Source organism: Pelodiscus sinensis, chromosome 13 (assembly GCF_049634645.1).
Source record: "Pelodiscus sinensis isolate JC-2024 chromosome 13, ASM4963464v1, whole genome shotgun sequence".
Lineage (NCBI taxonomy): Eukaryota > Metazoa > Chordata > Testudines > Trionychidae > Pelodiscus > Pelodiscus sinensis.
In genome coordinates, this window is record NC_134723.1 from 16,604,651 (window position 1) to 16,619,113 (window position 14,463).

Here is a 14,463-nt window from a genome sequence, read left to right on the forward strand (position 1 = left end):
AGGACAGCAAGAACTATAGTCATTGTACCAAAACAGAGCAGACAATAAATATCAAGGAGCTGTGAAGTGTGATATTATAGATCAGAGGTTTTCCAAATCACTAGCGACCTGTGGGGATCTGGCACGTCACATGCTACTGGTTCCTCCTTGCTTCCAACTGTAAAATTTCATTAAAAGCAGCTAAAATAGATTAATTTCTTACAACTGTTTTTGCGTATAAGCAATTGTTGTAATTGGTACAGGGACATTATGCTATGTGGTGTATTGGGTGTGAGGTGATGCTTGAGGTCCACGTGTAACCCTTCTGCCAGGTGGAGCCAGCAGCAGCCAGGGCCAGGTTCAATAACAAGGGGTTCCTCTCCATTCATCCAACAAAGAACTGGCTTTAGCCACACCCCGTAACCTTGGAAATTCACACATTACCCCTAGGTAACCACTTGCAAGCATGGAGTCTGAGCTTAGAAAAGAAACTTTTAACAAAAGGAAAGGAAATAACTTGGCATTAATTTGGGAAAATACCACAAACAGGTTCATAAACATAAACAAGTAAGTTGGGCAGCCTCCTTTTCCTCTCAGGTTCTTAAGTCCAGCAATGTAAATGTTCCCTTCACATTCCCAACTCTTCTCTGTACCCCACCCACAGTTGCTGCCCTTGGGTAGGGCAGACAGAGTTCAGAGGGGCATCCACAGTGTTCACTTCCCATCTTCAGTGTGGGGAGGTAAAGAAGCATCTTACTCATTGCACTGGTCACCTCATCATCTGCCTGTTCACTGCTCTCTGCTCCCACCTTGCTGGCCATTCATCTCATCTCTCTGCCACCTCTCTGCTGGTCATTCATTATGCCTCTCTGAAGCTGCCCTGCTGGCCACTTGTCAGAATGCCATCATTCTGCTGATCGCTTGTCGCACCTCTCCACTGCCACCTTGTTAGCCACACATCACATATATCCATCACCACCCTCTTGACTCTCACTCCCCCTCATTGGCTCCCTATCCTCACTTCTTGGCTGTGACTTCTGCCCATCAGTCTCAAAGGATTTCAACTTTAGCAAGTAGGCTAGAAGAAACACAGCTCCAGCACCATTAATGTAAGAAAAGAGGCACCTAATGATGCCTATTTAGTTCTGTTCTTTAAACAGTGGTGGAGAGGGGAGAAAACAGGTCAAACCAGTCCAGGCAGGCGAAGCCAAAAAGCTCTCTGTCCAGAATAGCTTTCCCTTACCCCTCACAGAACTCTGAAAGTCAAACCCCTGCATTTGCAAGATTCTTTATGCTAACTGTGAGCTCTTTCATTTGGAACAATTTATTACAGTCCTACTTTTCTGTATTCCCACAAAATTGCAAACATTGGCAATCATACTGTAACTCTCCCTGCATTTAATACAAACATGGCTGGTGTTGGGGCACAAACTAAATTGATTACAATGAGCAAAATATCACTCCACCTGCTCAATAGATAACAAATCGAAGCAAAACAAAGGTAACCTTTATTTACATTGACACACCCAAGGTTTCTCTCCCATTCCAGCTATCTGTAATGGAAGTGTGACCCACACACCTAGGCTGTGTCTACATTGGCACCCTTTTCCAGAAAAGGGATGCTAATGTGATAAGTTGGAATTGCAAATGCCCGGGGGATTTAAATATCCCCCGCGGCATTTGCATTATCATGGCTGCTGCTTTTTTCCGGCTCGGGGCTTTGCCGGAGAAAAGCGCCAGTCTAGACGGGATCTTTCGGAAAATAAAGTCTTTTCCGGAAGATCCCTTATTCCTGATTTTAAGAGGAATAAGGGATCTTCCGGAAAAGGCTTTATTTTCCGAAAGATCCCGTCTGGATTGGCTCTTTTCTCCGGCAAAGCCCCGAGCCGGAAAAAAGCGGCAGCCATGTTCATGCAAATGCCGCGGGGGATATTTAAATCCCCCGCGACATTTGCAATTCCAACTTGTCTCATTAGCATCCCTTTTCCGGAAAAGGGTGCCAATGTAGACACAGCCCTAGTACTGCAAGTGGCACTTAGATCACTGCAACAGTTAAGATCAAGAGACCTCTACAGGATGGGCTGGGAGGCAGCTGGCTTTTAGCTAAGAGGGCAGAGGCTCCTATAGTCAGCTTCTGAGGTCCCAGGTTCAAATCTTCCCTTCGGGGTATTACAGAAGCATTCCTTCAGATCCTGCTTACATATACTATAGAAAAGATGAGGTTCACACTAGCACCTGTGAACCCCTGATATAGATGGTCCGTGCTTTAAAGTCCAATTCAAAATAAGAGGAATATCATTGCCATTCTAAACCTGGGAATTCTTGTCATTTGTCATGTAGTCCAGTGATTCATTTGCATTGCACATTTGGCTTCGACTTTAATTTTTCTCATGTCAGCCTTTGTAAAATGATGGGTCCTAATGGGTGCTTTTGAAAATCAGATGCCTAAAGATGATGCCTGAATGTGGCACATAATATGGCATAAATATTGCTTTAAGTTTCTAAATTTAGGCTCCATTTTTGGAAATTTTGCCCTAATATTATAGTAAGTACCTTGAAGACCCTAGGGAAAAATCAGCATTTAGTGTTATCCCTACTTTGGAGTACTGCTATTAGAGGGAACTTATTCCTGCAAAAGAAATTATGATTTGATCCAAAAATGGTTGTTTTATGAAATGGGGCATCAGATATGCTTTCATACTGTAAAAATATTACAGATACTGTAGTTTAATAATTTTAAAAACAAACAAAAACAGTATTCTGAACCTAAAAGGTCATCAATAAATGGTAGACACCAATAAGTGGGAAAGTAGAAAAATGTCAGTGGAAAAATGTGTATTGTGTTGAATGGGAGCAAGACAGGAACCCAATCACATAAAACTTAAGGATCATATTCAGACATGATTTTAACATGCCAACAGAGAAAAAAGAACAAAAAGATCAAGAGACTTTTGGAAAATTGTTTGAAATTGGCAGAGTAAAATATAATTTTTATCCCCAGGCAAACTAAGGACATGGTCCTGCCCTTTGAAGTCAGTGAATCATTATGCCATTGATTGATGCTGGAGTAAGATTGGCCCTTATAAAAGAGTCAGAATCAAAGCATTTCAAAATATCTTGCAATACTTAGAAGAAATGACAAATGGAGATTGCAGGAAAGATGGAGAAAGGAACAAGCAAAGAGAGACTGACAAAAGACCATTTCCCCCCCTGCTGATTGGTAAATCATGTAAAGTGTGATGAGCTGAAGAATGTCAACTTTTAAAGAAAAATTGGTGACACTGAAGATGAAGGGCAGTGACCTCCGAAACACACAAGCCCTGGATGATGCACAGGTTGTTTAAAGCAGTCATCACTGGGCTTGCAACTGGACCACATGGGAGTGAACAGCAAAGCCACCACAGCAAGACAGCAGAGATATTTGATACGTTTAGGTAGGAAAAACAAAAACAAAAAACCAAGAGGCACAAGAGAGGCAGTCTCATCAGTAACCCAGATGCATAATATGTATGATATTAAAGGTCAGTACCAATACCTTGATTTCACCTGGAAACCTGTAGGTGACCAGTGAGGAAGAGTTAGCATCAGTTTCTGAACCATCTCAAGTAGAACCGTTTATTGCAATAGTCTCAGACCAAGGTGAGAAAGGCCTGGATAAGTATAGCATGCTGCAGACCCAAAATGAGAGATTTATTCCATATACCTTGCTAAGTGCAGATGGAGAAATATACTCTTCAATACAGCTACTCTCTGGACATCTAGGAGTAGCCATTGGTCTAATTCAGCTTCTCTCATCCAGGACTCCTTGGTCCAGCAACGTCCATGGTCCAGCATTATTGGGGATCCTGTGGGTGCTCCTGGGTTGGAGCACTCATGGAGAAAAACAGTGCAGCAGGACTACGGATATTGCCAGACCAGAGTGCCAGGCTGGTGGCTGAGGGGGGAGCCCCAGGGCCGGGGGTTCTTGGCTGGGGTCGGAGCTCAGCAATTGGGGCTGGGGGGCAGAGTCTGGCGGCTGGGAGTGGATCCCAGAAAGTGGAGTTCAACAGCAGAGTGGCCAGTATTGACTTCCCCTGGTCTGGCAAACTCCCTGGTTCAGGTCCGGAGGGTACCAGACCAGGGCAGTCCAACCGGTATAGACCCCTGTGCTATGAACCTGATTGACCAATACTGACACTATATGCTGAGAATAACTTGGGTTTTTTTGTGGTATTTTGCAAGAGGGCCTGTGTGGAAGAACTTTGCATGCTAAGGAAGCATTTGCTGAGATGTGCGTACCTGGTGGAGGCAGCCAAGCAGCACAAAGTATATTTAGAGAGAGCTGAAGCTGAGCCTCAACAGCAGCATATTGTGCTTGCAGATCATCATGTACAAGGAATAAATTACAGTTGAGTTTGTCAACTAATTTGGTAGAGGTATGAATTCTTTATCTATTAATCAATGTAGAGATGCATTGAAGCAGCTATAAACCATTCATCTCACTTTAGTTTCTTGTTTCAGTTTAATTAGAGATGGCCTGAATTGATTGGAAAAATGTGAGGTATCTCTGAATTATAGAGGTGTCAAATGGAGTCTCATTGGCTTTGTGAGATCCCGGAAATAGCAGGTCAAGTAGCCTGGACTCTTTTCCAAAACTAATACTCATAAAAACCTCGAAGGGCCCAGAGAGAAACCTTCTAATGGCTCACGAAATATGTTAGTTTGCTGTGGAATATAGAGTGAATAAATATGGCCCTCTCGTAGTGGTCCATTTGTGGGGCAAGCAGGCAGCCGATGTTATGTGTTTGGTTGAGTTGGTATGGATGTATGGTAAGTATTATACACCAAGCCCTCCTCCTAAAATAACGTCTCCAAGCAAGTTCTTCAAAACAGGGAGGAGAGTTGTAACCTCCAAACAATCACAAAAGTCTCTCACACCTCTCGAAGCTTTTGATATGGTTTGAGGGGTGATCAAAGGTTTCAGATAGGGAAAAACAAAAGGTTCAACATTTGTGTTTGGCTTGACAGTCATACCAAACTTCAGATGCTTAGCAAAACTGTTTGAACCTCTATGTTCTGTGTAGAAAGGCTAAAAATCAAGTATGTTGTTGGTTCCAGGTGTAAGTACTCGGTGGACAGTTTTTCTGTGGCATTTGACTAGGTCTGATTCCATTCCCAGTGTGGAAACAAGTGAAGAAAATGTATATCCACACATTTCAGAAAATCATAAGAGGTTTGGCTTGATTTTAGCTTGTATCTAAAAATGGGGAGAGGGCTTGGGATTGGAGTTAAAGGTGAGATTGGGAACCCATCAGTCACACCAATATATACAATGTGCTTTGACTCTGGTCCTTAATATGAACTGGTTCACTCCTCTGTTGTCTCTACATCGTCTTTTCTTGTTAATCAGTTTCTCTGCCACTAATTACTAGGTATTTGTATAAAGGATGGAGGACAATTACAGTCTTCAGGAAACTGATATTTTTTCACTTTTTAGCATGATCCTGACTCTGTATCCACTAAAATGTTGGTATAATTATCATTGACTTTAACAGGAACAGTGGTAGGCTGATATCAAACATTTTTAAAGATCCCATGCAGAATGTTTTATTTTTTCCCTGTTAAGCAGAATTTTGAAGGGGTTATAAATATAGGTATAACAATTGTACACAGATACTGTAATTCATATTCCGTAATTTATACAAAGCTTCAGTGGGTCATTTTGATTACTTCTTATTTTAACCAGAGAAATTACAATATAATATTTGAAAGAATAAAATGATAAATATTAGCTGCTTTACTTGCTGCAGCTAGGTGTTCTCTCAATAAAACATCAACAGCGCACAAGAGATCATATACTGAAACTCATATACCAGTGTCACCAAAATATTATGGGTAAATGTGGGTCTCTAATCCATTCCATAAAGATAATTATTGAATTGCTAGTATCCCATATTTTTTATTTGCATGTACAGTTTTCAAGTTTTTTCATTGGTAGATTTTGACAGTGTTCGTATATCCTAGTTTTGAGATGTCTGGCTCTGAGATTTGTGAAAATATTTTTTTAAAAACAAGCATTTTGGAGGTACCTGTCTAGCTCTCAGAATCATAGAATATGAGGGTTGGAAGAGACCTCAGGAGGTCAAATAGTCCATCCCCCTGCAGCTGCTCAATCCAGGACCAAATTCAACATGTTCTCTCTCAGTGGACAGGTGCCCATGGCATAAAAACCATGATCCCATTTGGTACCCCCTTGGCAATGTATGTAAAAAAGCTGGAATTTGTGAGACAAAGAAACAACACAATGCTCTTATTTCAAAAGTTGTTCTCTCCGGCTGCATCTAGACTGGCATGATTTTGCGGAAATACTTTTAACAGAAAAGTTTTTGCGCAAAATCTTGCCAGTCTAGATGCACCCTCCATGGCTATGCAGGAGCATACAAGTGAGATCAGGTGAAGGGACTTGCAAGGCTGCTGCCTTTGCTGTTCCCAATCTGTAGCTAGGTAGAGGACTTCCACTTTCAGGATAATTTAGTCTGATATCCTTTAACCAGCATTAATAAAGCTTGCTGCAAAGCTCATCTTTCCATACACACTTCCAAAATAGTCATGGATTGATGGATGAAGGCCTCAGTGGGTTTGTGGTGAGGTTGCTGGGATGAGTTGGTTTTGATGGCTTGCAGAGGCCACTAATTAATAATACAGTAGTTTCAAATGCAGTTTTAAAATGTTTGACTAGGTGTTTGTACAATGCAAAGTGCTTAGAACTCAGGGCAGGCACTGTAACAGTCAAAATAAATAACATTCACACACAAATATAAGTCACTCATTATATTTTATCATCTATATCTGCAGAGAGGGCCAGCACACTGTGGCGAACCATGTCAGTCTGATGCATGGTGCCGTGTGTGCACTAAGCACTTGCCTGTGCTATAGTCTCTCCTAGTGCCCTCTTGTGATGGCATAATTCCATGCTGCTTCCTCCACAGGGCTGTGGATTAAAAGACATGAGCCCAATGTAATGTGAAAACTTCTACTGAAACATCTGATGTCACAAGGAAAGTGTCTTGATAGCTATTTAAAAAATTCTGACCAATTTTGCCAGATATAAGCGGTGATGAGGAAATGTGATAGCAAGTTGTATAGCATAGATCAGATTTTCCTTTGGCAAATTCTTTGCTCTTATTGTCACACAAAATGTTATTAGAAGTTGCCTCAGTTAGGTCTTTTTAATGTATTCATATTGCTTACATAAGGCATTTTAGTAGGAATATTTTCACTGCAGCAAATACCATAAACACTTTCTACACTACAGTATCTTATACTGCCACCAGAATTGGTTCTTCTGATGGTTCATTTCTTTTATGCTGAAAATTCGGGACCAATTCAGCTTGGTTTTATGCATCATTAGAGATTTACAATTACTTTGCTATAGTTTCTTTCTGGAAGCCTATCTCTCATGGTTAATGCTATGGATGTCCTGTTGTGTAGAGGCTGGTGTTAGCTACCTTATAGCAATAAAGTGTTTGAGAAGGATTTAGAATTATGAGTGGCAAAATTCCCCATGCAGTGACTATAATACTGTTATCCCTTGCTGAGCTTGGGTTGAAATATTTCTTCATCTGTTCAAATTAGGAAAAAATGTTGCTTCTTTAAGAGGTTTTGAGGCATTTGCATATCATTTTTGCTGAATTACTGCAAGTGGAGATGAGAAAATTTTAAAAAATTCCATTTGGGTTTCCTGATACTTAAAGTACAATGTGGTTGTATTAGAATATGATAAACAGGAAGCCTGCCTCACTTTTGACCCAACCAGTTTGAAAGCAGGTAATGATTAGGACCTAATATTGTTTGACTTTACTTATGTTGCTAAATTTCATAAAAAAACCTGTTAATCTAGCATGAAGTTAGAAAAAAAAGCCATGCTGAATGTATTGCAGGGCAGTGTTTTGGAAGACTATGGAAGGTTGTATGGTGTCTTTTAACCTATGGTTATAACCCAGTAATCTTTCTTCTTTTACATAGAAGAACTTGGATCCCTAAGAGAATGAATAGAGCTGATTTACAAGAGTCTGATACGTGCTGCTCATGTAAGTGTGTATCTTTTGAGTATCCTTTAATTAAACCATTTTGGAAAAAAGCTGAAAAAAGGCACGGCGCCTTTCTGATTAAATAATTCCATCAATTATTGCTGTGTCTTTACTTGATGGAACATATTTATACATCATATACCTTATATGAATATGATGTATACATATATTTCATAGCTAAACATGCCAGAATCCTCTGAGTTCAATGGTTGGATGGTTTACAGAGTCTGATTCTTAATGAAATAAATGTTATTTCATTCCTGCCCTTTTATTTCTAGTTCTGCATAGTCACTGTATTTGCTTTTACCTTGCAATACTATATCATTTATTACCTACATTTTTGCTTATTTTTTTCCCGCTGTCTTAAAATATTTGCTAACTATTTGGGTTCCTTTGTGTAGAGGTACAGAATCAGCCAACAGAAAGAATGTGCCTGTTCATCTCTAAACATATGACATATTAGGAAACCATAGGAAAATATTCTGATAAGATAACAGTGGAAGTCTTTTATGAACAGTGTTTCCAGTGAAGTGTGTCTCCAAAAGGCCTAAGTTCCCATGAAGTTATAAATGTCTATAAATAGGCAATTCCTGTGTAAGTTTTATAGTAACCAGAGATTATTTTTTCATGTTCATTTCCAAATCTACCTTGTTCACCTCCTATTTTGGTAATACACCAATTGCCCTAATACTATGAAAAACATTGTTATGTGATAACCTTTGAATTGCCAAATGCTGAATCAAATTGAAACCTGAAGTAAATAGGTGCAACTCCCATAAAAGTCTCTGGGAGAAATGCACCCACAAATCTTCCAACATGGGGATCATTGTGTGGCTCTTCAGTTGAAAGCCAACTTCTCATAGTTTGGGGAAGGTAGTTGGTAGAAGTTCTAATGAAGCCCATTGGCTTCTGTTCAAAAATAGGGAGGGCATATAGACCTTATTTTATCTTCTAGATGCCATTCTACATTGGACTAGTAGTTCCCACTCTCTCACCCACACAATTAGTGTTGTTGGATCTGTTGTGGGCATTGTGCTAGTTGCCTCTGGGGACTGGGAAGGAATTTTGTGGGCACAGTGCTAGTTTCATCTCTGTCAGGTGGGGACATGGTGGGTACAACAAGGGAGGTAAGGTCCAAGTTGTCTCAGCTTGGCAGTGGCGGTGCAATGCAGGTGCAATATAGAGCAGATAATTGTTCAATAGGGATCTGTTCCCTGATAAACCAGATAGGAAGTGAATTATGGGGAAGCTGGGGGAAGTGGCTGATGCTTTTAATGTGCCCCATCCCTTAACCATCATACTCTGGGTGATGGTATCCCAACAATGCTCTGCCACTTGGTGTGGGAGGAGTAGGGGGTTGACAGCAGCCCTCCATCAGGTGGAGTGTATTATTGAATGAAAGAATGACCTGCATTGTATGAGTTATTGCTGGATAATTCAGAGGAAAGGTAAGTTGATAAGATTGTGGCCAGTTAAAGCACATCTCTTGCATCATCTTTCTTCTTTCATGTCCAGGACACTTCATTAGTGGGATAAAGAGGACTATAAGTGACAGTTATAGTATCAGTTTACACCATCTTGTTTTGACTGGCTCTCAGTCAAATGTAATATATTAGTGATCACAGGAGTACATTTTGAGAACATTTTATTTTGCTGTTTGAGATGGAGCAGCTTACAAGTGGCTAGTAAATTAAATACTCTTTGTCTTGGCTACAGAGATTTCTGAAGCATTGTGAAGTGCCCCTCCCTTTGCACCTTTGGCGAATGCATGAGAGGGGATACTGAATAGGTGGACCACTGGTCTGATACAGTATGGCAGTTGCTATGTATCAGTCCTCCACATGTCAATATACAATATGAATTAATACAGTATAATGTACAAATGTACAAGGAGTCAAAAATGCCTCTTATAATACAGTTATGTCCATTCTAGAACAGCACAAAAATCAGCACTTGAGACTGCTTGGCTTTAATTGGGCAGTTCCAGGAAGGCAAGGTCCAGAGTGTTTTCCACATCACATAATTCAAGAGAAAAATTACAATTCCAATTACAATTGCAGCCATTTTTGGCCTTGAGAAACCTATGTTAATATTTATTATTATGTGATTGACCTATGATTTCTTCAACATTTACATTAGCAACCTAGGATATTCATAGTAACATCCTTTAAATCATGTAAGCAGAAGTCAACGGTGCACAGTGAAATCACATACTGCCATTTATTTATTTAGCTAGTACAATCTTTCTTGACAAGACAACCATATGAAATGCATCATCTCATTTCCATAGAGTCTCTAGAGGACATCAAGCACATATAATCATATAATACATTTTCTATAATCTCACAAAATGAGTCAATTCAATCCTAGGTACAAACAATAAAATAAAGCCAGTCTTTCAATACCAGCATTGACTGACATCATCTGTACATGCCAGGAACATACTGACTTAGCTCTTTAACAACAGGTATCACCTTTACACATTTTTTGAAGGAATTCTGAGAGAAAAAAATGGGGAAATTAATTTTCTTTATCCTCTTTCCTAATTTTGGAACTTTGATTTTAAAGAAATTGAAATTGAAATCAGTTTCTACAGTTTTATAGGAATTTAAGATAGAAATCTTTGATCTCTTTATGGGGTTTTCTTGAATGATATGAAAATAGTATGCAAAAAATCCTTTTATTGCCTGGTCATTTAAGTTAATATGAGTTGCTCATTTATATCCAAAGGTAGAATCTGTTGCCTCTATTGCCATTTTCCAAACATGCTCCCTGCCAATGACTGAAGGATACTGAATTAATAGTTCTAGTTTTCAGTAAATATGCTCTTCTGATAATCTTTATTAATAGATAAGTACTGCCTGAAAGTCTGGGATGTTGATCCTTTCGACATGATCCAGGGAAAGTGCATATTTATGGGGTGTAGAGCAGCGTGATGGTTGTATTTGAAAATCAGAGCATCACTTCTGCCCACTGATAATAATTAACAGTAATATTCCTAGTACTCAACTTGTTTCATCCAGCAGCACTGTATTTAGTCTGACACAGTAGGTACCACCTTCTGTAAAATACTATAATTCTTATTAACTCGAAAAGAGCTTTTGTGTCTCTAGATTTTTATTAGTGTTTTTAGTCAGGAGAGGGAGGATATAAACGTGGGTCTTTGTTGCTTAGTATAAATATTTTTCACAGATTAGCATCCAGGCAAGCTGACAGTGGCAGCATATAGAAATGAAGATGGTGAGGGGATATGGCACTTGAATATACAGGTGAGGATGCAAGATGAGTCTAGAGCTTGTCACATGACTTCAAAGATTGTAAAATGACTTGGATTTATCTTCTGGGTGAAGGTGGAAAATGTTTCACATATCACATTGCTGTGGATTTGTGGGAAATTTTCAGTCTTCCAGCTGGATTAATAGCATACCTCCCATTTGTGACCCCTCCAACTGAGTTTTTCCCACCGGAGGCCTCAATAGTGTGTCTGTTAGAATCACCTGAGAAAATTTGTCCAATCTGAAAATAAGGACACATAAATGTGGCTCTAGAGCTGATTCTCTTTTGTCATTATTTTGTTTGGGTTAGATTTAAAATGTGCACTGTGAGGCTGCGTCTACACTGGGCCACTTATTCTGGAAAATCAGCCGCTTTTCTGGAATAAGCTGCGAGCTGTCTACACTGGCCTTTGAATTTCCGGAAAAGCAACGATGCTCTACTGTACAAAATCAGCCGCTATTCCGGAAAAGCTACGCTGCTCCCGCTCGGGCATAAGTCCTTATTCCAGAACACTGTTCCGGAAAAGGGCCAGTGTAGACAGCCCAGTAGTCTTTTCTGGAAAAAAGCCCCGATCGCGAAAATGACGATCGGGGCTCTTTTCCGGAAAAGCGCGTCTACATTGGCCACAGATGCTTTTCCGGAAAAAGGGCTTTTCCGGAAAAGCAGCCTGCCAATGTAGACACTCTTTTTCCGGAAATACTTATAACGAAAACTATTCTGTTTAAGCATTTCCGGAAATTCATGCCAGTGTAGACACAGCCTGAATGTTTGTAAACGTAAGGTTCACTTTCATGAGGGGCATGAATATTAAATGGACCATCCCACTAAGTCAATATATAGTAAGTGGCATGGCTAAATCCTTCTATTTAGTTAGTTTGATTTATAAAATACATTTTAAAAGTGTCCACCCTGAGTTATTACTTGAAATTACAGAACTCTTGCAAATCCAAGTGGCTTTACCTGTAAATTTAAAAACAGCAGTTTTCAAAGAAGTCAGAAAAATAGACTTTCCAAAAGAAATGTTTAGTTGCAAAATTAGTTTTACAGATAGAAATAATTGTACCAAGGTGCAGCTGGCTGTGAGACTGTCTCCAGTTGTCTGTGAATGTTACGTTACCACCTCCTCATATCAAAACAATGAGCATAATACAGTAAAAGCTGTGTCATCTTGCACTTTATCAACCAGAAACCTATATTAACCAGCATTTCTCATACCTCCTAATACAAATCTTCAATCTAGTAACTGGGACTTGTATACTGACCAGGAGGTCTTGCAATTGCACATTCTGCACTTTACTTTTATGTAAAAGAGACGGAAGACAAGTAATCAAGCTGAAATCAGGGAATTATTCAAAATCTTCTAGGGTGTGTCATAGGGTCATTACAGATTCAGCCCAATTTCCTATAACATCTTCATCTATAAATGATAAGTGATGTGGATAATGATGACCTTGAGATACTGCAAGATCCTGAAGTGCTTTTTGAATCATCAAAGAAAAATTAAATTATGTTCAGTGTTTAGTGATCTGGGTGTACAATGCCATACACTGTCCATACTGATAGGTAGTGTCATAAGAGAACAAGCTGTACAGAAAACTTTACCTGTATATACTTACAGTCTCCAAGAAAACAACCACTCTGCAAAGTGGTATTATTACTGGATTGGTGAGTTCCTGTATACTGTTTTATACATTATTCATTTTATCATATTCTTATTAATTGAAATTGGTATTCCACTGCTAAGTACAACTCTTAGATAACCAGAACGTTTCATTGACCGCCATCCCCCCCATTCCCTCAACATGCCGAATAACAAAGCTTTTACTATATATTTTGTGCTTTGCTTCCAAATTGCCCCTAGATTTTGTAAAACCTCTTGGAAAAGGCAGGCTTTCAATCCTTGCTCCTCTGTGCTTTCTCTTCTCAGCTTCTTTGCATACTCTGCTATTGTCTTATTTTCCCTCTTTTTTTACTTTTAATAATATCATTTAGAGCATTACAAAATTATCTTTTAACTGTAAATTCAGAGCTCTTACACAACTTAATTTTTTTTTAAAGCTTAAAAATGTTGTAAACTAAAACCAGAAAGAACTTTACAGCAGTCTGTAACAGCCAAATGTCCTGACATTTGTTGCCTGAAAACAACTGTCAGTGAACCTAAAAAGTTAACTGGACTCTGGCAGCTTGTTGGCATCTGTGAAACCTACTGCCCAGAAGTATACCGAAGAGGAAGAGAAGAAAGGGATGAGAAAATAAAAACCCCCGACCAGTATCCAGACAAGAGTTCTTGTCATTGTTCTTGCATTGGTCCTTTAGCCCAGATCATCAGCTAAAGGTATACATTGTCACAGATCCATTGTCTTCACTTGAGATAGGAGACGGTACATCAGCTGACAATCTCCCCCTTAGGTACATCCATGCTACAGAGAAGATGAAAGATGCCAGTCAATTTTCCAGGGTTCGAATTAGTGGGTCTAGTGAAGACACACTAATTCAAACTGAGTGGGACACTCTGGTCGATGCCGGTAGTCCTGCTTCCATGAGGAGGAAGGGAAGTCGAAGAAAGAGTGTTCTCCCTTCAACTTCCTGTAGTGTTGACAGTGCCAAAAGTCATAAGAACATAAGAACGGCCATACTAGGTCAGACCAAAATCCATCCAGCCTAGTATCCTGTCTTCTGACAGTACAGTAGTCAATGCCAGATGCCCCAGAGGGAGTGAACAGGAAATCATTATGTGATCCCTTTCCTGTCATCCATTTCCAGCCTCTGACAAACAGAGGTTAGTGATACCATTCCTACCCATCCTGGCTAATAGCCATTGATGGACCGAACCTCCATGAATTTATCTAATTCTTTTTTGAACCCTGTTAAAGATCTGTCTTTACAACATCATCTATCAAGGAGTTCCATGGGTTGACTGTGTACCGTGTGGAAAAAAAAAATCTTTTGTTTGTTTTAAACCAGCTACCTATTAATTTAATTTGGTGACCCTTGGTTATTATATTATGGGAACAAGTAAATAATTTTTCCTTCTTCACTTTTTCCACATCAGTCATGATTTTATAGACCTCTATCATATCCCCCCTTAGTCTCCTCTTTTCTAAGCTGAAAAGTCCAAGTCTTTTTAATCTCTCTTCAT